At 51.0% G+C, this 26,814-nt stretch overlaps 1 long non-coding RNA gene across 8 annotated transcripts; it reads left to right on the forward strand.

Moving 5' to 3' along the window:
- The first annotated feature begins 523 nt into the window (after positions 1 to 523).
- Positions 524 to 26,814, forward strand: LOC116954136 (uncharacterized). 8 transcript variants are annotated; one of them, XR_012929598.1, is made up of 6 exons: positions 524 to 6,377; positions 9,990 to 10,846; positions 14,132 to 14,950; positions 20,846 to 20,912; positions 21,392 to 21,510; positions 21,796 to 26,814. It is a non-coding gene; the product is annotated as an uncharacterized LOC116954136 (long non-coding RNA). The 8 variants fall into 8 exon arrangements; XR_012929599.1 differs by having other exon boundaries at positions 524 to 2,084; XR_004404688.2 differs by having other exon boundaries at positions 524 to 10,846.

Consider the following 26,814-nt stretch of genomic DNA (forward strand, 5'->3'; position numbering starts at 1 on the left):
ACAAGGGCCACTGAGGCAGACTCCATTTCCTCAGCAACCCGCGACCACCACCCATCCTTGCAGCGCCTCACGGCTCTCCGAACCTCCGAGCGAAGGCTGCGGTAAGCCTCCTCATTCTCTGACGTGGGATTCTGTAGCCGATGACAGTGGGCCTGTCGCTTTTCTCAACCATCCTGAACACCTCCTCTGTCAGCCAGGGTCTCTGGGGAGGTCTGGACCGCGTACCCAAAGCAGCCATTGCAGCTGCATGAGTCACAGTCCTAAACCTCGCCCATTTACCCTCGACATCAGGAGGAGTCGGGGACGATGCCAATCCCAGCCGCAAGCGATGATGAAATTCTCGCTTGCAACTTTCATCAGATAACTGAGACCAGGCCACTTTAGGTTGGAATGGGGTCCTGGGTGTACTCCCACCACCGGAGTGGAAGAATGCCAGGCGCATCTTACAGATGACTAGTCGATGGTCAGAGGGCAGATCAGCTCCACGGTAGGTCCTGGTGTCAAGGACATGGGCTCCCATCCGCTGGTCCGTCACTATGTAGTCCAGCAGATGTTCTTGCTTGGACCCGGCATGCATCCATGATGTTGTGTGGATGCGCCGATGTCGGAACAGCGTGTTGGTAATTACAAGCCCATGGGCTGCACAAAAATCTAGCAGCCTCCTACCGTTGTTATTGAGCTGATCTGGCCCATGCCCTCCAATCACTCCAGACCAGGTGCCAGTATCATGACCAACTCGGGCATTGAAGTCACCCAACATGATGACTCTATCCCGAGGGGCCACTTTAGCCAGCACCTGTGACAGAAGGTCATAGAAGGCATCTGACTCATCGGCTTTGCCTGCATCCCTCCACTGATGTTCATCTTCGGTGGGGGCATAAGTAACCACGACCACCATTCCTCGCCTCCGGTTGATGGGAAGGCGAGCCCAAAGTAGCCTGGGGCTTACAGCTTCCCATACCTCACCGCCACGCTCCCACGCCCCCTTCATTCTTTTGTTCAAAAGAAGAGCCACACCCTGTTGTTTGGCAGTCTGCTGCCCCGAGTAGAGGACTGTCCACCCCTCATGGTGGCAGGAGCCAGAGCCGGTCTACCGGACCTCCTGAATGCCACATAGATCCAGGCAGGAACCGGTCCAGCTCCCGACAGAGGAGTGGCAGCCTCTCCTCCGCAGTGAGCGTTCGAACATTCCACGTGGCCACCCGTAGTGGCTTTTCGTTGTTTCTGGAGGCGCCCCGAGGGTAGATATTCAATCTCCTGGCTCCTCCAATTGGGGTTTGGCCAGGAGACGTCATAGACGCCTGGCCCCCCGGGCCTCCGGCACAAGCTTATTAGTTACATATTTCATTTTAACTCGTGGTTTAGTGGTAATTAATTGAAGGTGGAGGGGTTACCAGCCCCTCGCACCCGTCCAGAGCCCCCGTTGAGGGGAGAAGCCAATCAAAAATGGACCTCCCCCCACAGCACTGTCCACGACAGAGTTGCCCGTCCGGCACTGCGAGGAGGTAGGGGGCTGTTTTGCCGGACCCGCTCCCCACACACACACATACACACACTGCATCCCCAACAGAGAGAGGCTGCAGCCGTCTCCGCTTTGGAGTTGGCGGGTGTCTGTATCAACGCGCCGTGCTGAGTGTTTCTTGTTTAAGAATCATCACGTGGCCTTGCTGCCTTGACTGCGCCTCCCTGGGTTAAGACGTTAGAGGGCAACGAGCGGCAGCGTCGTGAACAGCTCTGTCGAGCCGCAGCCGGAATAGAATGAAGCTGCTCTGCCAACGCTTACTCGCTTCTCCATTTATTCCTCCCACCCCCCTACCACCACCACCACCCCACCACCACCACCCCACCACCAGCGTGTCAGCGCATGTGGGCGACCCAACGATGTTGAAAACGCACGAGGAAAACTCACCGCGGTCTCGCCGCGTCACTCAAATAGCCCCCCCCCCGCCCCCCCACCATCGTTGCTGTTGTTGCTGCCACCTCGTTGCGATCCTCGTCGCTGGGAAGATCCCCGCGGCTCCGCTCGTCCGTCTTGTCGTGATCGCCCCCGCTCGTGGGTGTCGTTCGCACGGCGAACTTCTCAGGTTAGTTTGTCGTGTGAATCGAGTGAGCTGGGTCTTGCGTGTGTGCTTTTTAAACCCATGAAACGCGCAGAGCAGTCACCTAAATGAAGGTTATTCCACAGAGACACATTCCTGTGTCTGTGTATATGTACATGTGTGTATGTGCGTGCATATACACATATACACAGACACATTCCTGTGTCTGTGTATATGTACATGTGTGTATGTGCGTGCATATACACATATACACAGACACATTCCTGTGTCTGTGTATATGTACATGTGTGTATGTGCGTGCATATACACATATACACAGACACATTCCTGTGTCTGTGTATATGTACATGTGTGTATGTGCGTGCATATACACATATACACAGACACATTCCTGTGTCTGTGTATATGTACATGTGTGTATGTGCGTGCATATACACATATACACAGACACATTCCTGTGTCTGTGTATATGTACATGTGTGTATGTGCGTGCATATACACATATACACAGACACATTCCTGTGTCTGTGTATATGTACATGTGTGTATGTGCGTGCATATACACATATACACAGACACATTCCTGTGTCTGTGTATATGTACGTGTGTATGTGCGTGCATATACACATATACACAGACACATTCCTGTGTCTGTGTATATGTACATGTGTGTATGTGCGTGCATATACACATATACACAGACACATTCCTGTGTCTGTGTATATGTACGTGTGTATGTGCGTGCATATACACATATACACAGACACATTCCTGTGTCTGTGTATATGTACATGTGTGTATGTGCGTGCATATACACATATACACAGACACATTCCTGTGTCTGTGTATATGTACATGTGTGTATGTGCGTGCATATACACGGGGAGCAGTGGCACAGTGGCTAGCGCTATGCTGCGCTACAAACCCGGCCACTCGAGTTCGATGCCTGCTCACGACCAGCACCAATGACGATGATCTTAACCGGTTCTGGGCGTCCTCTAGGTCGACTCAGCCTCATATGAGTACACACCTGGTGCGGTGTGTCAACATCGCCACTGGGGAGACAAAGGCGGTCGGGCGTGGTGTTGGCCACCCACCCCCTCGTGTGCCGTGCCGGCCTTCATAGGTGCCACTCGCTAACAGCACTTGCCCCTACAGTCTGTTAAGGCTATACGGGGGATCTTTGTCTTTGTATGTGTGTGTGAGTGTCTGATGCGGGTAGGTGATACACAGTGATCCACGGGCACTACAGCTATGAAGCCGGTAACCTGAGTGTTAATTCTTTGCCACGGATTCAATCAGCGGCGAGAGATATCCCAACCGATCCCAAGACGGGAGGAGGTTTTTTTTCACAATTCTGGCAACTGCTTGATGATGCTGGTTGTACATCGCGGTATCTCCAGAGAAACGTCTGCAGCACCCAATTGTTAGATGTGTTGTGAATCACTCGACAACAACAACAGCTTCCCCTGCGATGCTGCTGCAGCAGGAATACACCAGCAGGAATACACCAGCAGGTTTGTTCATCACGTTATAGTTTTATTCATTTGCTGTGTCGGGTGGAGGAGGGTGTACGACACACATTTGACTCACTTGGCGATGATCGGACCCACAAATAAATTATGAATCGTAATCCTGGACCTCCCCTATATCGACAGCTTTAAAATGAATAATTTATAGTCCTAAAGGACCTTTCACCCAGAGATCACAAAACACTGTGTAACCTCACAAGGCTGTTTGGGCAAGTGCTGTTAGCGAGCACCTATGAAGGCGGGTGGTCAGCACCACGCCCGGTCGTCTTTGTCTCCCCAGTGGCAATGTTTTACACATCGCACCAGGTACTCATTTGAGGCTGAGTCCCCCTAGGGGAGGCCCAGGACCGGGACCGGTTCAAATAATACTGACTGGTTGCGGCCGTGAGCCGGAATCGAACCCGGGTCGCCGGGTTTGTAGCGCACCGCGCTAACCGCTACACCACCGCTCCCCACACTCACTCACTCACACAAACACACACACATAAACCCACACACAAACACACACACACACAAACGCACAAACACACACACAAACACACATACACACACAAACACACACACACACACAAACGCACAAACACACACACAAACACACACAAAAACACAAACACACATACACAAACACACACATACATACACACACAAATACACACACAAAAACAGTTTTTTAACACTGAGTATAGCATGTTTAATTGTAATTAGTATGCCTTGTTTACTTGATCGATTAATCAGTCTTGCATATACATTGTTCTTTTTTTGGTGTGGTTTTCATGAAAGCCCTCTTTTTTCGACGCGTCGTGTTTTTTTTTAAATTGTCACTGTTTGCCTTTCGCTTGTTTGTGTTTGTTGTTGTGTGTGCGCGAATAAACAATACACCACACTCACCGATTCACTCACTCGCTCACGCGATCACCCACCGACTCAATTCCTCGCTCAGCCCACCAGACTCAATCAACCGCTCATCCCGTTGCACTTAACAAACGGCGCGCCGATAACGCAAGAGTGCCTTCGCGGGCGTGCTGCCGGGAAGCTGCGCCCGCTACGAAATGGCACAGATCCATTCCCCTTCTTCAAAGCCACCTCGGCCCAAATTAGCGAGCAGCGTGGCATCGTCTCAACCACGGCAGACCCGCCACGTGACGCGAGCTTCGCGTCCCCCTACCTCCCCTCCCCCTACCTCCCCTCCCTCCTTCCCTCCCTAATTATTTCATCAGCATAATGCGAGGCCCGTTAACACGGACACGTGTCTCGCTCGCACGTGTACCAATTTGTCATCCCCGTCGTGCGGTGAGTCTCAAAGAAAAAAAGTGTTGGCCGTTTCCATAACCGCTGACCGGACGTCCATCGTTATGTTGCCGTTGCTACATGTTGACGCGCCAGCCACCGAATAAATGAAAAGGAATGCGCTTCATGTGGAAATCAATGTCGAGAAGAAGAACAACAAACGAGCTCATGAATAATGGACCACGGAGGTAAAGCTTGGAACACTCGACCGCAAAGCTGCGTTGGTGGAAACGCGAGAGGTCCATTTACACGCTTAGTTGTGAGCCGTGCCATGAAGACACATACACCGTGATCCATGCACGGGCCTGAAGACGATCACACGCCCAATGAATGTGATTACACCGCCCCCTCTCCGCCAACGACACCCGCTGTCACAGACCGTCCCTAGGGATGTGCGGCGAATCGTGGTGACCGCCTCGGGCCCCGTGCTTTGGGGGAGGGGGGCGCGCTTCGACGTCACGGCGACAGACGCAATACGATACCGTGGGAGCTTTTCGCCAGTATCAAAGTATGAGAAATAAGAAGAGGGGTTTGACCCTTCCTGGCAATCAAACAGGAGGTGTTAAGATGTTCAAACACCAAATAGAAACCTCTTGCAAAGAATCAAGTTACTGCATTAACCACACACAGTACTTGTGGTGAACATGCAGACACACGTGATGTAACACTGCCGGCTTGGTTTGAAGGCGTCGGGGGGTTGGTGGTGGGGGGGGGGGCACGGTGGGGTTCGCCCCGGGCCCTGTACCCCCCCACTCGCCCCCTACGGATGGCTTCGGCTGCTGCAGCACAGAATCAAGACAAGACGGAGACGTTCTCCGTTCGGGCTTCAGGCTTTGCTGCAGGCGGGACACGTGAGCAGAAGGCTCCCAGAGCAATCGCAGTGCTGTTACCCTCCTCTGTGGTACAAAACACAATTGGGGAGATGGAGCGGTGGCGGCGGTGCTATGGTGAGTGCACTGCGCTATGAAAGTGGCCCTCAACCAAGTTTGAATCCCGGATCCAGCGAACATAAATGGGGGCAGGGGGAGGCAGATGACAAATATCTGAATTGGTCATGAGAGTTTTGTAAAATTGCATGAGAATTTTTGCAAATTTAACGTGCAACGAATGTTCAGTCTTAAATTCAATGACGGGTGAATTGTCAGTCAAATGCGCGGCCCTGCAATTGCTTGCTCACGCCACTGCGAGTAGCAGTGCCTCCAACAGAGGCGGTTCTCGAGAGGGTATTTGGCCTACTCTTCCGCATGGGCCACACGTCCAGGAGGAGGGGGAGGAGGTGGGATTACCCACACTTTACCCCACCACACGCAGCAATGCCGAGTGATGGATAGTGGCGCATGCGCACTGCTGGGTGATTTTGCCTTTGTGAACCTTGCGAGTTGTTCCAAACTGCCTCGCCGTGAGACGAAACCGCGTGGCGACTCTCCTGCATGGCAAGTCTGAGCGTGCCAACCGATGCATCACCGCAAGGGCGGCAGCAACACGGCCGCAATGCTGGGTAAGAGTTTACATCTCAATGTTTCCGCGAGCGATGTATCAAGGCGGGGAAATTGCTGTTGACCCGTAGCCTGATCGTGGTTTCTGCCCACACGGGTTTTATGCCGTGCCCTTTATCGGAGTGCCAACGGAGCTCTTTATTAATGTCCACAGAAGGCGCATGGTGCCTCCGGCTGTAATGTCTCGTCCGAAATGTGGCACCCAACAAGGTAGAATGCCCCTTAGAGCTGCTGCGCTGAGCTGGTGGTTGAATTGCAGCGAGATTTTGGAACAGCGAACAAGAACACGTGACATCCAGCGGCGCGCTTGATGACACGTTAAAGAAGATAATAGTCGTGTTTTAATTTACACTTTATAGTTTAGCACGTAGGCTTTCGCGACCAATATCATCCATAATGTAGGTTTTTTGGGGGTTAGATCGCGTAAATATATGATTGTGTCGTTAAACCCGCCACCACCCGACACAGCCAATTAGTAAGGTTTGTTACGTAAACTGAACATGCCAATTCGTTACTAGTACAGCACACCGGTGTGTTGGAGAGCAAATCCACAACATTTACAATCTGAGTACGAAGTTTCGCCAGTAATTACAACAAAATTACAACTAGCATCATCAGGCGGACAGCCAGAATTGGCTGTGTCGGGTGGTGGCGGGTTTAGCGACACATATTTACGCGATCTAACCAAAAAAACTACATTATGAATTTGCACTTCCGCTTGTTCAACCGAGCCAAGGGGAGGCTAAGACGCTGCGCTGTGTCACCGGAGCGAGCCGGTCGCGAATGGGGAATGAATTATTTCGTGAGCCAGCACTTCGGAAGTGGATCGTGCAATATCGCGTGAGACTCCCACCCTGGGCTGCGATACGACCATGCGGCCCTTCCATGCGGTACTGCATGGCCATACGGCAGCGCTCCATGGCCCACGTCAGCCACATTTAATGAACTCCCAAATTGCTCAATTGCGAAAATCCACGTAACGGCATAGCGCCCCACTGGTGGACTGAATTCTCACTTGCAGGACACTACTGTAGTCCACATTGTGCCATGCAGAGACAGCTGCCACTGCGTGTCCTCCTGGCTCCAGTGCTGCAGAGCACTTGAATGGTTGTGTTAAGGTGCTTTGAGGTCCTGACGTATTGAAGCGCTCAATGAATCAAAATCCGTCTCCTTCCACTTCTAGATTTTTTTTCAGGGGAGAATTATGATATGCCCGCGTGCATTGGGATTCTTCAGAAACTCCGCTGTTCTCCCACTTCATCAGCATCAGCCATGATTCGCAATTAAGTTGTTTGGATTCGACATCGCGTAAATGTAAATGTGTCGTACACCCACCTCCACCTGATACAGTCAATTGGTCAGATTTGTCACGTGAACAAAACGTGCTTATTATTTACTACTTCAGAACCACCGCTGTGTTGGAGAGCAAACCCACAACAACATTTAGAATTGTAGGACGACGTTTCGCTGGCGATTACAACAACAATCTTCATCCACTGCTGGGTGAGGAATACCTCCCCCCCCCCCCCAAGCCATCACAACCCCTTATGGTCTTGTAAAAAAAAGCAATCCACCTGTAGTATCTGCACCCGTGACTAACTAGTACATTGTTCAGACATCCAAAGCAAGGCCCGATTCTAAAAGAGCCCCGGGACTGGGTGAGACTTGTCTGGGTGATACTGGGTGAGGCTTGTCTGGGTGAGACTGGGTGAGGCTTGTCTGGGTGAGACTGGGTGAGACTTGTCTGGGTGAGACTGGGTGAGGCTTGTCTGGGTGAGACTGGGTGAGGCTTGTCTGGGTGAGACTGGGTGAAACTTGTTTGGGTGAGACTGGGTGAGACTTGTCTGGGTGAGACTGGGTGAAACTTGTTTGGGTGAGTTTGAGTGAGATTGAGTGAGACTGGGTGAGTCTGGGTGAAACTTGTCTGGGTGAGTCTGGGTGAAACTTGTCTGGGTGAGTCTGGGTGAAACTTGTTTGGGTGAGTCTGGGTAAGTTTGGGTGAGACTGGGTGAGTCTGGGTGAATCTGGGTGACACTGGGTGAGTCTGGGTGAGACTTGTCTGGGTGAGTCTGGGTGAGATTGAGTGAGACTAGGTGAGTCGGGGTGAGACTGGGTGAGTCTGGGTGAATCTGGGTGAGACTGGGTGAGCCTGGATGAGACTTGTCTGGGTGAGTCTTGTCTGGAGTAGCGCAGCAGCACACACGATGGTGGCTGTGAATAGTTGCAGGTTCGTGGTCGGAGAATCACTGAATAAAAAAGTAAATAATCAGAATCAGATTTTTTTAAATCTGAATATTTATTTAACCTGGAATAATCTGATGCGCTATGAAGATCTTTTTCACATATATCCAGTCGGCGGCGGATCACAAAGTTACAACAACAAACACGACAGGAATGAAAAGTACCGAATAGGAAAGGTAAGCAAGTCACCGTAAATAAATAAAGCAATACTTTCAATCAACATTTACACGTTCATTGAATGTTCACGAGCTAATTATGGGTGCGGCTAACTATGGGTAGCCGCTAGGGAGCACTCGTGCATGGCTGGACTGGACTGGGTCCGGTCTGTCTCTCTAAACTAAACTTTTTTTTTCACTTAAAAACTAAATAATGTTTTATTTCACCAGGTAAGACCCCACTAAGCTGCTACGCAGCTCTCTTTCAGAAGCGGCCTGGCCATCACAATGGATAGCTCAACGCAGTGGATAATTGCCATCGTCGTGCGGAAATTTATGGCAGCCAAATTCTCTCTGTCCCTCCTTCTCCCCATGTTTCCCAATCTCGTCGTCGATCTTTCTCCCTCCTTGCACCCCTCCACTGCAATGAACTACCTCTGTAGATCAAAGGGCAGTCCCCCCCCCTCCTTCGCCTCCTTCCCTTCCTCTCCTAAAGCCTCACTTATCTTATTCTCCATTCCCTCCCCTCGTCTCCTCCGTCCCGACTCGCCCCTGTGGCCCTCTCGTGACCCCCCCCCCCTCCCCCGTATGCCCTCTGGGTACGGATCGCTCATTCCTCGGGCCCTTGCACGGTGCTCCCTGCCGACTAAATCACTCGGTCGTCGGTACCGCGTTTTAACGATTTAAAGCGCCTTGAGCTAAGGCCCTCTATAAATGTAAAATAGGATAAAGAGTATTTGCCAGAGAAACGGCATCGACACCTGTGGCCATGCAACCCAAACTATGGACCCTGTAGCAAACCCACTGTGGTGGTGTGTGCTGTACTCTTTGGTTCTATTCGGTAAAGTGACGTAGGTAAAAAATAAAACAACAAAAAATCACGACGTTTCGGCCACAACACAAGCGGCCTTCATCAGGTGAAGGGATCAGGCTGTCTCGAGGACAGCGCTGGAGTGGAACACAACCACGCTCAGACCGCGGACCTTTAAGCTGTGTGCGAGGAAACAAAGTGCCTTGACAAAGGAATTCGCATAAAAAAATAGCATTTGATTGCTCGACTTAGCATAGAAGTGGTGTACATGCAAGTGCACATGCCGGTTGGCGCGGGGGGGAGTTTCCCTATTGATGGTGTGAAAAGGGAATTTAAGAGCTGCGAATTGGTCTGTGCTGCTTCAGCGGAGGAGGAAGCCACGAAGTCTCTCGCTCTCTCTCTCGCAGCTGGAGCCCTCTCGTCGTGGCCAGCAAACACACCTGGAGCTCGGGGACGCGTTGCTGCCATTCGCAAGAACAGGAAGAAGAAACCCCGCCTGGTTGATGATTGTTATCGATTCGGGTCGCAATCAAATATTCAACGTCGGTAATTTTCCGTGACGTTTTCGCCGCCTCGCTCGGGATACATCCCCGCCCCGCCCCCATCGCCGCTGGCCCGGAGTCCGCGACATTCCTAACAATGCGCTCGCATCCACAGTCATCGATTGCTGCCCCATGCACACCTGACTTGTCGGTTCAGTCTCCCGTCGCGGCAGTGAATATCACGCGCACGTTTCTGAACCCCCTCCCCCCACCCCCTCCACCCATCTGCCTGGGTCCAACTCAGCGCTTGTACATGGGTCCAGCACAGCCCGGTCAACTGGTTGCGTGTGGTGGGGTAAAGTGTGGGGTTAGGGGCCGTCCATAAATGACGTCACGCGATTTTGGACGATTTTTGACCCCCCCCCCCACGGCGTCACAAAAAGTCAGACCCCCCCCTCAAATATGACGTCACAAAGCTCTGCCCCCCCCCCCCCCAAAAAAAATAAAACATGCTTCAAATCGCTTTAAGCTATTGTCATTGTAGTGCGTATTTAATGTGGCGCTGCACTCTGATGTTGTAGGAGAAAACATTTATTAAAAAGTCTATTTAATTAAGTAGAACGTGTTGTCTATATTTAAAGTTGCCCATTTTTACGTGACGTCACATTTCTCACCCCCCCCCACCTCGTCACACATCGTCATGCTGTTCTGTCTGCAATGACTCACGACCCTCATCGCGTCGCAACAAGAACGCGGGCAGGAGGTAAAGGCGTCGCGTTGAAGTGAGACAGCCACAGCCACACACAACACACAGAACATACACACAACATACACACACCATACACACACAACATACACACAACATACACACACAACACACACAACATACACACACAACACACACAACATACACACACCACACACACAACATACACACAACATACACACACCACACACACAACATACACACACCACACACACACACAACATACACACCACACACACAACATACACACCGAACACACACCACACACACAACACACACAACATACACACCACACACACAAAACACACACACACCACACACGATACACATACAACACACATACAACACACACAACACACACAACACACCACACACAATACACACAATACACACACACAACACACACACAACACACAATACACACACAACACACACCACACAATACACACACAACACACCATACACACACAACACACCACACACAATACACACACCACACACAATACACACACACAATACACACACAATACACACCACACACACATATACAACACACACACCACACACAATACACACACACAACACACCACACACAATACACACCACACACACACACAACACACACACCACACACAATACACACACACAACACACACATTACACACACACAAAACACACACATACACACACAATACACACAGACAATACACAACACACACGATACACACACAATATACACATAGACAATACACAACACAAACAATACATACAGACAATACAGGGCACACACACGACACACACCACACACGACACACATAACAACCACCACACACACAACACACACGATACACAGACAATACACAACGCACACACAATACATACAGGGCACACACACCACACACACACACCACACACACACACACACACACACACACCACACACAAGACACACCTGCGTTGTCAAGCGCCTGCAAACAATATATGAGCTGAATAAGTAAACAATTTATCCATTATTGATGCTCCCATTTAAAGGGGGGCGCAGTAAGACTACTGATTTTATTTTTCTCTCTCTCCCTTTCATTCCCCTCTCTCCCTTTCATTCCCCTCTCTCTCTCGTTTTCAAATGACCGCTCTGGCGACAAGCGGTCGCGCCTCGCCAACAGCGGTGGCATCTTTTAGGGTTCCGATGTGTCCCGTACAACAACAAAAGAGATCCCCCGTATAGCCTTAACAGACTGTACGGGCAAGTGCAGTGCCGCATGAAGCTAGTGCGGGGCCTGTAGCATATGTTATGAAGGGGCGCTAAAAAATATATTAAAACACGTAAATTTTTAGCTTGCGTAGTAAAGTAATTGTACTTTTTTTTTCATTTGCTATACAGCCAGATAATACGACAAATCGCTAACCTTAAACGCCCAGTCGTTCATAAAAGTTGAAGGCAGTATAGTACTATAGTAATAGAGCAAGTGCAGAATCACTGAACCGGAATTGATAGCTTGAAAGAATTTAGCGCGGGGCCCTTGAAAGTGTGGGGCCCGTAGCTACTACACATGTAGTATCTACTACACATGTAGTATCTACTACATATGTACACGAGGGGTTGGGTGGCCAGCACAACGCCCGACCGCCTTTGTCTCCCCAGTAGCGATGTTTACACACCGCACACAGGTACTCATTTGAGGCTGAGTCGACCTAGGGGAGGCCTAGGACCGGTTCAGATAACCGTCACCGGTGTTGGCCGCGAGCAGGAACCAAACCCCGGGTCGCCGGGTTCATAGCGCAGTGTAGCGCTAACCGCTGCACCACCGCTCCCCATGCAATATCCACACAGACACAAACACACAGACACAGAGAGACAGAGACCAACGAGCCGAGCAGGCAGTTGCTCTTAGAGATTGTCACACGTCACGGGGGTGGGTGGGTCCTGGGAGGGATGTGTAAATGTGATGATTGTGGTCGTTATTGTGGTCCTCTTGCGGGCTCTGCTCGTGCAATGCCGACAGGCGCCCTGCGCGTGGCCTCCGTGCGCAAAAGGGCTTAAGGGTCTCAAATCTGTCGGCGCGGAATCGTGGCGACGTCGCGTCTCGGCAATGGGTTGTGTGACATCTCGTTTGGTGGAGGCGACACACCGCACACACAAGACGTGAGGGTTTGACGTACACGCACGTACGAGAAATTAATGCAAGTTCTAAATGAATGCTCGATACTCTATATGCAGTACGTGTACGGTTCTTTTGCACGGAGAAGTTAATGAGACCGCGCCGGTCAACGCGGCTTGGTCGGCGTCAGCTGGGACCATAGACATTGGAACATAATACAGTACAACAATGGATTTGTTTCTGCACTGCCTTCTGCTGAAATCATATCCCAGCAGTAGCCTATAACGCCCGGTGTCTTACCGGTGTGTGCCCATCTAAGTATTATTCAAGGCTCAAATGATATGGTCATATCATTCCTCACGACTCTATAAACACGTTAATGGTGCTTCACCTGCAATTATTTACAATCACTGCTGGAGGAATTGCCTCCACTCGAGGGAGCTCTAGGAGATGTTCGGCCTACTCTTCTACGCTGGCCAAACGTCTTGGAAGAGGTAGAATTTTCCCACACTTCAACCCACCGCACACGACCTGCCGAAACACTAACTGTGTTGGAGACAAATGGACTGATGCGTTGACAGAGGTGGGGAGGATTGAAGAAATCCGCAAGGTTCCAACTGCCGTGGTGGCTAGGAGATGTTAACGACCTCTCGTGGTGTACAGGAGGTCGTGGGTTGGATCCCGACCCTAACGCCTGCTGCTGTATATTTGGAGTTCGCGTGTTCTCTCCCGTGGTCGCGTGGATTTTTCTACGAGTTCTCCAGGTTTTTCCGTCCACATTTATAAACGTCCGTTTAGAGTGTTTTTTTGCTGCTGTAAATCTCCACATGATAAGCCACTTCGGTGGGCTTTCATTTGTGATAGCCAAGTCGCCTCTGAAAAAAAAATATATCCATGTAGCTCAGTGAGCCTTACCGAGTAAAATAAAAAAGAATAGTTTAATGTTTGGATCGAACACTGCCGACATCTGAATTGCAATTCCACGTGCGAGCCATCAGCCCACGGCGGGCAATCCGCGTTGTGATGATGGTACAGTGCTGATCCCGTGACACGTGGGTTTGAGCATGCGAGTGTCAGAATGAGCACGGTTCAGCATTAGCAGTCTCAATTTGATACATCGATGAACTATATTGAGAAATAAGTGAGAGCCCACAAAGGTAAAGTCTTTTTTTTTTCCTCTCTCTCTCTCTCTCACACACACAGGGAAACCTTCCTGCAGTTACAAACACGGATGTGAAAGATAATCAACTATGATCACCAGCCACGATCGACCCACTGCTGGATGGAGACTGACGTCTGAAAGTACACGGTGGTCCGGCTGTATTGTGACTCCCATTTAATTCTGTGAAACTTTTTTTTTAATGTAAGTAAGGTTTATTTGAAACATAAATATGCAAAGGATAAACCATTTTAGGGGGTCAATGAATTGGGGGTCACAATACATCTGGGCCACTCGCACAACGCGCTAACCGTCATGCTGCGCTAATTGTCCTCTGCACTGCGTTCTACATTAGTGATAATTATGAACAACAACAACAATAATAATACACAGAAAGACCCCGTCAGACGGGTGCCCGTGCGTTCGTTGCACGGGACAAGTGAAGGCAGACAGCCATGGGTGCCTTTTGTGTACTGCCGCGGTCACACTGCCGGGGGGGGGGGGGGTCAAGGAGAGGGTGGCCCCTGCGAGGAGGCTGCACGAGCTGATGATGGCACAGCACGGAACGCGTCCCGCGGCAAAGTCCCAACGCGACGATGGAGCGACGCGATCAGCTGATGCGTGCAGGAGCCACGTGGGTGGTCACATCGCGGAACCGCGAGCGGCGGCCGCTAGGGCGATGCCTTCATCCAGCGGTGGAAGGACCACGGCCGCTGATGCCAATCACCTCATTCGACCTACGAAGCTTCTTGTTGTTTTTTTTTGCGTTGCCTTACGTGCAGCGCGTGAAGCATATCCGGCGAATCCACCGCTCGTGAGGCATTGTGCCTGCACACCGCACCTGGAGGCGAGGGAACAAATTGGTAAAGAAGGAGGCGGGGTGGGTGTGTGAGTGTGTGTGTGTGAGAGTGTGTGTGTGTGAGTGTGTGAGTGTGTGTGTGTGAGAGTGTGTGTGTGAGAGTGCTGGCTAAAGTGGCCCCTCGGGATAGAGTCATCATGTTGGGTGACTTCAATGCCCGAGTTGGTCATGATACTGGCACCTGGTCTGGAGTGATTGGAGGGCATGGGCCAGATAAGCTCAATAACAATGGTAGGAGGCTGCTAGATTTTTGTGCAGCCCATGGGCTTGTAATTACCAACACGCTGTTCCGGCATCGGCGCATCCACGCAACATCATGGATGCATGCCGGGTCCAAGCAAGAACATCTGCTGGACTACATAGTGACGGACCAGCGAATGCGAGCCCATGTCCTTGACACCAGGACCTACCGTGGAGCTGATCTGCCCTCTGACCATCGACTAGTCATCTATAAGATGCGCCTGCCATTCTTCCACTCCGGTGGTGGGTGTATACCCAGGACCCCATTCCGACCTAAAGTGGCCTGGTCTCAGTTATCTGATGAAAGTTGCAAGCGAGAATTTCATCATCGCTTGCGGCTGGGATTGGCATCGTCCCCGACTCCTCCTGATGTCGAAGGTAAATGGGCTAGGTTTAGGACTGTGACTCGTGCAGCTGCAATGGCTGCTTTAGGTACGCGGTCCAGACCTCCCCAGAGACCCTGGCTGACAGAGGAGGTGTTCAGGATGGTTGAGAAAAAGCGACAGGCCCACTGTCATCGGCTACAGAATCCCACGTCAGAGAATGAGGAGGCTTACCGCAGCCTTCGCTCGGAGGTTCGGAGAGCCGTGAGGCGCTGCAAGGATGGGTGGTGGTCGCGGGTTGCTGAGGAGATGGAGTCTGCCTCAGTGGCCCGTGATCACAAATCTCTATTTAACTCCATCAAAAAAGTAACCTGCAGCACCACACCTATTACCATCATTAGGGAAAAAACGGTGATCCAATCTCCGACCCCCAGGAACAGGTTTGCAGATTTGCTGAGCATTTCTGTGAGGTCCTGGGAGAGGGAAAATCCCTCATCCAGGAAAACATCGTGGCACAAAGTGAGGATGACCCTGCTGAGGCTGTGGTGCCTCAAATATTGGAAGAAGTCACCCCCTGTGAGTGGCTGGCTGAGGTGCCATCTGCTGAGGAAGTACTGAAGGCGATCCGGAGTCTGAGACCAGGAAAGGCAGCGGGCAGAGATGATCTCCCAAGCGAAATGCTGAGGGAGGGTGGCGTTTGTGCACAGACTGCCCTATATGACATCATAACAACAGTCTGGACCACTGGACGGGTTCCGCAGGATTGGAAGGATGCCCTGGTGGTCCCCCTTTTTAAGAAGGGGGACCGCACAGACTGTAACAACTACAGGGGCATCTCACTCCTCAGTGTGCCGGGAAAGGTCCTGGCAAGGATTATTCAGCATCGCCTTGCCAGGCACGCTGAGGAGAGGCTTGCGGAGCCCCAATGCGGTTTCAGGAAAGGGCGGTCCTGCACAGATGCCATATTTTCTGTCCGTCTGCTACAGCAGAGGTGTAGGGAATTCCAACAAGACCTACATCTCTGCTTTATTGACCTGGTCAAGGCCTTTGATACCATCAGTAGGCCTGGGCTCTGGGTCGTCCTTCGTGCTTTTGGAGTACCTGACCCTCTGCTCACGATCATTAAGGACCTTCATGATGGTGAGCGGGCCCGGGTAAAACTACGTGGCCGGGAGTCAGAGCCATTCCCTGTACACCTTGGGGTGCGACAGGGATGTCCTCTGGCTCCCACATTATTTAACATCTATTTTGACCACGTAGTTAGTGAAGCCTTCAATAGCTGTACCGGGGGAATCTCCATATGGTACAGATATAATGGGCGGCTGATCGATGCCCGGGTGCGGTCAAGGGATGGCTCCCTATTGCTCAACCACGTTATGTATGCCGATGATTTGGTAATAGCTGCTCATTCAGAGGAGGAGTTGGAGACGCTGCTGTTGAGACTGGAGCGTGCTACTAAGAGATGGGGCCTTACTATCAGCCCCACCAAAACTAAGCACCTGCCTGGGTATTTTGTACCATCGGACACTCCACCCCCACAACTCCCAATCGGTGATGGGGCAGTTGTGGAGAGAGTGGAGAATTTCCCATACCTGAGTAGTGTGCTTATGACCGGCTCCAGCTTAACAGCAGAGGTCTCACTACGAATCAGTCGAGCGGCAATATCTTTTCATCGGTTGTGTAATGCTGTGGAAGTTACCTGGTCTGTCGCTCCCTTCTCTACGCTTGCGAAACGTGGACCCCCCTAATGGAACATCTTCGCCAGTTAGAAACATTTAGGCTGGCCTGCCTACGATCCATCCTGGGTTTAACCAGGCTGGATTGTGTGAGGAGCTCACAAATCCTTGAAAGATCTGGGCAATGTCCCATCGGTGAGCTCCTCCGGCAGGCAAGGCTGCGTTGGCTGGGCCATGTAGCCCGCATGCCCAGCCACCGCATGCCGAAACAGCTTTTGTTCGGCCGGATCGAGGGGGCTAAGCGGGCGCGACACGGGCTAGAGAAGAGATGGAGCGATGTGGTACAGGAGGACGTGGAGCTGAGTGGACTTGCCGATGACTGGCACCAGCTGTGTCAAGATCGGCCTCTGTGGAGGAGGCTCGTGAAGGATGCTACTGGGCAGTTGGAGGCAGTCGCCCTCCAACAACAACGGAGGGCGGAGGAGCGACGTTCAGAACAACGAGCAGAGCGCTGGGTGGCTAAAGCACAGCAGGTTGGCACAGTAGGGGGCACAGGTGGTGCATCAGCCAGTCATCTCAGTCAGTCGACCCGTGGCACCTGGGTCTGCCCCGTGACCTCCTGCCAGCGGGCGTTCGACACTTCACGTGGCCTCAAGGTGCACATAGCCTGGCACAAGCGTCGTGGTGACGTCACCGCCACTTAGTGGCGAATGGCGGTTGTTGTTGTTGTGTGTGAGAGTGTGGGGAGCGGTAGTTGTAGCGGTTAGTGCGCTGCGCTACGAACCTGGCGACCCGGGTTCGATTCCCGCTTCGCGGCCAACACCGGTGACGATTATTTGAACCGGTCCTGGGCCTCCCCTAGGTCGACTCAGCCTTAAATGAGTATCTGGTGCGGTGCGTAAAAACATCGCCACTAGGAAGGCAAAGGCGGCCGGGCGTGGTGCTGGCCACCCACCCCTTTGTGTGCCGTGCCGGCCTTCATAGGTGCTCGCTAGCAGCACTTGCCCCTACAGTCTGTTACGGCCATACGGGGGATCTTTGTCTTGTGTATGTGTGTGTGTGTCACGACTTCCCCCCAGGGCTGCTATATTAGAGACGCGCTGCCGGGCATCAATAGCAGAGAGACCGAGTCAGGTCATCGAATCCCGCCCGCGTGCGGGGGCTGCGGCTTCCGTTGGGGCCGCGCGCCGCTCGTTAACGGGGGGGTGGGAGGAGGGGGTGGGAGTGGGGGGGGAGGAGGTGGGGGGGAGGAGGTGGGGGGGAGGAGGGGTGGGAGGAGGTGGGGGGAGGAGGGGTGGGAGGAGGTGGGAGGAGGTGGGGGGGAGGAGGGGGGAGGAGGGGGGGTGCCAATTGCCGTGCTGCTGCTGCTGCTAAATCAGTCACAGCTCCAATGAGCTGCGAGCAGCGTCTCTCTTCCATTACAACGAGATTCCCCGTCGTGTGATTTATATATATATGTGATGATGATGACGAAGAAGAGAGAGAGAGAGAAAGTTACCTGCAGCTGTAATTCTATCTGTGAGACACCCCTCCTCGTGCTGCTGGTGGGGGCAACACGTGGGCAGTGTGCTAACCCCTGCACCACGCCGTTCCCACCCCATTATTATTGTCAACCTGGGTGCTTCGTCCCCTTTCACACCAGGGGCCAATTGGTAACTACCCCGCGAGTCTCACCCCAATGTTGACTCAGCTCGACAACGAATGACGTCGGCTGCAGAACGTCAACATGAGCAATGCGTCGCGATGCTGCCCACACCCGCATGCCACTGTGTGCTGTGCTCACCTTAATAGGTGCTCGCTAACAATGACTTGCCGGTATATCCCACGGTTAATTGAAATAGATGTGTTTTTTGTTTTGCGTGTGTGATATTCAAATGCAGCAATGTATACACGACAATGCATATTAAATCGCGTAAGTTATTATCATCATACTACGATGATGATGATAACTTTTGTCAATCCACTGCTGGACGAACACCTCCTCATGCCACATCGGTCGTGGGGTTAATTGACCATACTTCACCGCGCTGGTCAGGGCATCTCGGGGAAGCTGGGAGCTCGCGATCGCATCACGTTTATCTCGCCTTCGATGTTAGCCGTGGAGTCGAATTTAGGTGGCCGGGTTCATCGTGCGGAGCACTGACCACTACACCACTGCGCTACGCCTAGAAAAACGCAGACTGCAGATTGTTTTTTTGAGAATCAACGACACTAGCTCCGACAATCCAGCTCTACCCATCAATATGCGTACGCGTGAACAGTAACAGGCATATGCAGACGAGCCATAATTAAATCATCATCGTCGTCATCAGCCACCGTCCATCCACTGCCGGATTAGAAGCCCCTCCGCCCTCACCCCCCCTCCCCCCGTGCTGTCACCATCCCTCGTGGTCAGGCGACGACGTCCCAATCCATCTCGCGTCTGCGCATCGGCTGCGTCTCATCGCTCCATCCCCGCAGCGGGCATCCTCTCAGCTCGCCTTTCTTACTTTGGCTGCCAATCATGTTGTCGCGCAGCGCTTTCAGATGCGCTGCTTCTGCGGCCGTCTGGAACGCTCTTCCTTCAGATCTTAGGAAGCTACTGGAGCTTTGCCCTTTTAACTAATTTCGATTGAAAACGGATTGCTCCAGAACTGCTTTTTATGTTTTGTTTGATTGTCATCCCCCGCACCTCCTATTAGCGCGGTTGGCTACGTACGGTGCGAAAGAAGTTCTACACACATGCAGACACTCTATGGGGCCAGGGTTCGGTTTGTATGGCCACAACGGGTTCACTCTATGGGGCCAGAGTTCGGTTTGTATGACCACAACGGGTTCACTCTATGTGGCCAGAGTTTGGTTTGTATGGCCACAATGGGTTCACTCTATGGGGCCAGAGTTTGGTTTGGATGGCCACAATGGGTTCACTCTGTGGGGCCAGGGTTTGGTTTGGATGGCCACAATGGGTTCACTCTGTGGGGCCAGGGTTTGGTTTGCACGGCCACAGTTGCACTACCACCGTGGCAGCTGTGTCTTGAATGTTTGATGTGTGCAGCGACCTGGTGGTGGTGTTACGATGATCCGGGTTGATGGTTCCACCACCGGTGTGTTCGAGGAGGAGGAGGAGGTGCGATGATGTTTGGATCTCGAATGAGGATGGTGTTTATTATTCTGGACGTCCGCGTTGTTCCACTTTTTCCCAGTTGTAGCCCCTCCAACAATTGTCTTGATGATCAAAACTTCTTGGACGTGGCTTTTGGTTTGCTCATGGCTACATACAACTGTATCGTATTGGCATCCTACTCGGCAGCCATTGGAAACGTTTTTCAATTCCTTCCTGTTGTTAATTTCCACTCACTTTTTTATCATGACCCATTTCATCAGCAATGCTGAGGCGACTTCAAATGTATGCATTTGATCTATTCAATGCAATAAAAAATCAAGCCTTCTAACATGGCCGTGAATAATTTTGGATTTTTTTTTACACAGAAATGAGATACGTCCATCGTGAAACGGCGCCTCAATCATTATCCTCTCCAAGAGGGGTGATTAAACCGACTTGAAGACTTACAGATCCATTGCCTTCTTCGAAATTGTACATAATTCATTTCCATAATTCTGACTTATATTTGATGAGGTACATCTGACATTGGTGAATGCTTTCTCCATTTAATATCACAGTACGCCTTGGATTTTCGAATACTGTTTCGGAGACATCTCCTCCCGTTGATGCCGCGAGGAGCTATTGGTGAGTCCGAATCTTCTTGCTCGACTCCTCTTCTTTTTCAATTGGCATTTTGCCACTCTTCACACGCTAACTTCAGGCTCTCACGGTTCCCTCCTTAGCAAAAAATAAAATAGTTTTTTATATATAATAACGTCGTCGTTTTGTATTTGAGGCCTTGCATTGTGGCCGGCTTTGGTTTACTGCGTCCGTTTCCATCGAATGAAATGCATTTTCAGAGTCTATAGAGCCAGGCGTTATAGTATTTGATACTCATTTGTCTTTCCTGGGACCTGGTTGACAGTATTATGTGGGCAATGGTATAAGAGCCTTGTCTAAATCCAGCTTGACGGCATGTGCGTGCTTGGTTAGCCTCTACAATGTCCATCATTAGATTCCTTATAACCTATATTAACTATTTATGTACGCGTGATTGGAGGCTAATGGCTCTGTAATTTAAAAAAATTTGGTGGGTTTTTTTTTGGTCTCCCTTTTGTGAACAGAACGACGTCGGAAGAGAGTCGAAGAACGCTCCGAGCAACATCTCTTCTTCGTAGCACCGACATTGAGAGCCCAGAGAGATGGAGCAGCTAAGAGTTGACCGCTCAACCTTACAACCAAGGTGCCTTCTGAGAATAATTTGTTTTTAATTCCAGTATTTACCCAAGAGTCGCCAGGGAACGCATCCAATCGCCGTTTTACTGGAATCTCCGATTGGCATTCTCCGTATTTTCTAATGCGTTCAACGGAGTTTTGTGCACTCCCCTTGTTGTTGTTTCGATTTGTCGTGTTCTGTTGGAACACTGAAAATCGCGATCCAGAAGAGCTCTCCGGTTCGATCTCACGGCGTGGGAGTTGAAAGAGTTGATACACGTGTTTTGACCCCCCCCCCCCCTGCTCATCCCAGCAGTGCAAATGCAGACTCCGCAGCTGTTTGGAAGCAGATCGCGTGCGGTACTCCCACGAATTCCAAGACGTCTGGCCAGGATTTAAGAATCGGCCAAAATGCCCTCCCGAAGAAGCTATCTAAAGCCCCCCTCGAGCGGAGGATCGTCCGGCAGCAGTGGCATGAGCAAGGCATTGCAGGGCTGCACCTTGACCGAGCGGAGTTTCGGCGTGGAGGATAATGCCATTGCAATATCAATAGATTGCATTTGCAGATTTGACTAAGACACACTCGTGGCTCGGAATCACGGCCAGCATTATATCCACTTGACATTGTAAACTGAAAATTCATGTGCGGTCGTTAACATGGGGTGAAAGGAAAAGTGGAGGGAGGGGGAGGGGTACAAATAATATTAATGCTAAGAAATCAATATCTGTATAATGATCAGTGGCCTAAGACTTTCATGATTAATTCCTTGCATTACTTTTAATTAACCTGCAATGTGTCCACCAAGAGCGGGAGATTTAGCCGTGAGGTAGACGGTTCCCGGACAGTGATAAATGCTTCCATTACAAAGTATCTTGTTGTACATGCACCGCAAATCTGTGTGTGTGTAATTAAAGGGCATCTGGCCACGCGGTAGTGACTTGTCGCCCAGGGGAATTGCCAGTGATGTCATTAATATGTAGACATTTATGTCTTAGTGTTGTAACGTTTTGTAAAGATTGAGCTTCGTGCATCTGGCTAATCCTCCTTCGCACCTCTGATTAGAAGTTCAACATACATATACATACAGCACATACAATCCTCTATAACGTTACTCTTTGGTTTTATTCGGTAAAGTCACGTAGGTAAAATAACAACCTCTATAACGTTCTGCTATTATATGCGTGGTTGTTATTTTCTCTGAGACCTTTAGTTTTTTCCACTAAGTGAAAATACAGTACTCCCATAATTGACTCTTCTTTAAATAGATAACACAACATCACCTTTACGACAAATAGTGGTTGTGGAGAATATAAGTTGCGATTTCTTCTATAAATATATTCCAAAACGAAGCTAATGCGTCGAACTCGGACTCATTTAAGAATGTGTCCTTGCCTATAAACATTTGATGGTTCACCCAGAATTGGCTCAAGCAAGACAATCTGATGAGGCGCTGAATGTCAAAACCGTTTGCTTGCCTTGGCTGAAGTTACGTGCCCGCAGAAGGCCGTGTGGCTATAGTGGAATGTGTAAAAAAAAAACACTTTTAATATTTCATGTGAATGGACGGATTTATGAAGAAGGGCGTCTTGTTTGCTTATTCTAATTTGAATATAGCCACGGGACTTTGTACTTAGGTTATTTTAATGCGACTGCCCCGTGATCTCAGTGAGACAATGCTATAATTGGCAACAACAACCGCCATTCGCGACGAAGTGGCGGTGACGTCACCACGACGCCTGTGCCAGGCTATGTGCACGTTGAGGCCACGTGAAGTGTCGAACGCCCACTGGCACGAGGTCACGGGACAGACCCAGGTGCCACAGGTCGACTGACTGAGATGACTGGCTGATGCACCACTTGTGCCCCCTACTGTGACAACTTACTATGCTTTAGCCACCAGGCGCTCCGCTCGTTGTTGTGAGCGTCGCTCCTCCCCCCTCCGTTGTTGTTGGAGGGCGACTGCCTCCGACTGCCCAGTAGCGTCCTTCACGAGCCTCCTCCACAGAGGCCGATCTTGACACCGCTGGACCAGTCATCGGCAAGTCGACTCAGCTCCACATCATCCTGTACCACATCGCTCCATCTCTTCTCTAGCCCGTACTGTGCCCGTTTAGCCCCCTCGATCCGGCCAAACAAAAGCTGTTTAGGCATGCTGTGGCTGAGCATACAGGCTATATGACCCAGCCAAAGCAGCCTTGCCTGCCAGAGGAGCTCACCGATGGGACTTTGTCCAGATCTTTCAAGGATTTGTGAGCTCCTCACACAATCCAGCCTGGTTAAACCCAGGATGGATTATAGGCAGACCAGCCTAAATGTTTGGAACCAAATAAGATGTTCCATGAAAAGATATTGCCGCTTGACTGATTCGGAGTGAGACCTCTGCTGTCAAACCAGAGCCGGTCATGAGCACAATGCCCAGGAATGGGAAACTCTTCACTCTCTCCACAACTGCCCTATCACCAATTGGGAGTTGTGGGGGTGGAGTGTCCGATGGTACAAAATACCCAGGCAGGTGCTTAATTTTGGTGGGCCTGATGGTAAGTCCCCACCTATTAGTGGCAAGCTCCAGGTTCAGCAGCAGCGCCTCCAACTGCTCCTCTGAGTGAGCAGCAATTACCAGATCATCGGCATACATAAAATGGTTGAGCAATAGGGAGTCATCCCCTGACCGCACCCGGGCATCGATCAGCTTCCCATTGTATCTGTAGCAGATGGAAATTCCTCCGGTACGGCTATTGAAGGCTTCACGAACTACGTGGTCGAAATAGATGTTAAATAATGTGGGAGCCAGAGGACATCCCTGTCGCACCCCAAGGTGAACAGGGAATGGCTCTGACTCCCGGCCACGTAGTTTCACCCGGGCCCGCTCACCATCATGAATGTCCTTAATGATCGTGAGCAGAGGGTCAGGGACTCCAAAAGCACGAAGAACAACCCAGAGCCCAGGCCTACTGATGGTATCATAGGCCTTGACAAGGTCAATAAAGCAGAGATGTAGGTCTTGCTGGAATTCCCTACACCTCTGCTGTAGCAGACGGAGAGAACATATGGCATCTGTGCAGAACCGCCCTTTCCTGAAACCGCATTGGGGCTCTGCAAGCCTCTCCTCAGTGTGCCTGGAAAGGCGATGTTGAATTATCCTTGCCAGGACCTTTCCCGGCACACTGAGGAGTGAGATGCCCCTGTAGTTGTTACAGTCTCTTCCGTCCCCCTTCTTAAAGAAGAGGACCACCAGGGAATCCTTCCAATCCTGCGGAACCTGTCCAGTGGTCCAGACTGTTGTTATGATGTCATGTAGGGCAGTCTGTGCACAAACGCCACCCTCCCTCAGCATTTCGCTTGGGAGATCATCTCTGCCCGCTGTCTTTTCTGGTCTCAGACTCCAGATCGCCTTCAATAGTTCCTCAACAGATGGCACCTCAGCCAGCCACTCACAGGTGGTGACTTCTTCCAATATTTGAGGCAACGCAGGCTGAGGGATTTCCCCTCCCCCAGGACCTCACAAAATTGCTCAGCAAATCTGCAAACTTGTTCCTGGGGGTCGGAGATTGGATCACCGGTCCTTCCCCTCATGATGGTAATAGGTGTGGTGCTGCAGGTTATTTTTTTGATTAAGTTAAAGATCGATTTGTGATTGTGGGCCATTGAGCCAGAATCCATCTCCTCAGCAACCCGCGACCACCACCCATCCTTGCAGCACCTCACGGCTTTCCGTACGTCTGAGCGAAGGCCTTTTCATTATCTGACGTGGGATGTTGTAGACGATGAGAGTGGGCCTTTCGCTTTGTCTCAGCCAGTCTGAACACCTCCTCTGTCAGCCAGGTTATCTGGGGAGGTCTGGACCGTGTACCCAAAGCAGCCATTGAAGCTGCATGAGCCACAGTCCTAAACCTCGCCCATTACCCCTCGACATCAGGAGGAGTGGGGGGACGATGCCAACCCCAGTCGCAAGCGATGATGAAATTCTCGCTTGCAACTTTCATCAGCTAGCTGAGACCATTCCACTATGGGTTTGAATGGGGTCCTGGGTGTACACCCACCACCGGAGTGGAAGAAAGGCAAGCGCATCTTACAAATGACAAGTCGATGGTCAGTGGACAGATCAGCTCCACGGTAGGTCCTTGTGTCAAGGACATGGGCTCGCATCCGCTGTTCCGTCACTATGTAGTCCAGCAAATGTTCTTGCTTTGACCCGGCATGCATCCATGATGTTGTGTGGATGCGCCGATGCCGGAACAGCATGTTGGTAATTACAAGCCCATGGGCTGCACAGAAATCTAGCAGCCTCCTACCGCTGTTATTGAGCTGATCTGGCCCATGACTTCCAATCACTCCAGACCAGGTGTTAGCATCACGACCAACTCGGGCATTGAAGTCACCCAACAAGATGACTCTATCCCGAGGGGCCACTTCAGCCAGCACCTGTGACAGGAAGTCATAGAAGGCATCTGACTCATCGGCCTTGCCTGCATCCCTCCATGGATGTTCGTCATCGGTGGGGGCATAAGTAACCACAACCATCACTCCTCGCCTCTGGTTGATGGGAAGGCGAGCTCAAAGTAGCCTGGGGCTTACAGCTTCCCACACCTCACCGTCATGCTCCCACGACTCCTTCATTCTTTTGTTCAGAAGAAAAGCCACTCCCTGTAATGTGCAACACTCGCACACACATGCATGCAATGTGAGTATTCAGTAATATTTACATCCTATGAATCTCCGAGCACCTCCATTGTGAATCGCCAACATTTGGACTCTGCCTCTGCTTAATGAATGATATGCAAAGTGCAGCATGCAGATTTACCGCTAGCCTGCGCTTTGCAAATATTTTAGTGCCAGTGTAGTCAGGGTTGCTGCCTTGTTTGTAATGGGGAGGACAATGCACTTGCAATCCACACATTGGACTTTCAATCCAGGGGTTGGTGGCGGTTCAATTTCCTGGCATATCAGTTGACAGAATGGTGCAATTTTCTGCAATCTCCCCCCATTCCACCCTCCTCAGCCTGTCCACCCAGCAGTACTGATGTATACACCACAGTGGGTTGGCAGAGCGCGTGCAGTGGGGTAAATTGTGGGTACTCCCACTCCTTCCAAGACGTTTGACCAGTGTGGAAGAATAGGCCAAAGATACCCAGGAGAGGGAGCTCTCTAGAACTCGCTCTAGTGGAGGCCCACTAGAGGGAGACATTGCAGGGCTGCGCCTTTGCCTTTTGCTGTAACTTTGCAAACGGCTCGTTATGGAATTGTCCAGACAGTCTAACATTGTCTCGACTGATTAAACGTTGTCTTAGGACTCAATGAGTGCCTCCTGGATTAATAAAGCTGTGTATGGCG

This window comes from Petromyzon marinus, chromosome 54 (assembly GCF_048934315.1).
Source record: "Petromyzon marinus isolate PM22_M1 ecotype Great Lakes invasive population chromosome 54, UKy_Petmar_22M1.pri1.0, whole genome shotgun sequence".
In the NCBI taxonomy this organism is placed as follows: Eukaryota; Metazoa; Chordata; class Hyperoartia; order Petromyzontiformes; family Petromyzontidae; genus Petromyzon; species Petromyzon marinus.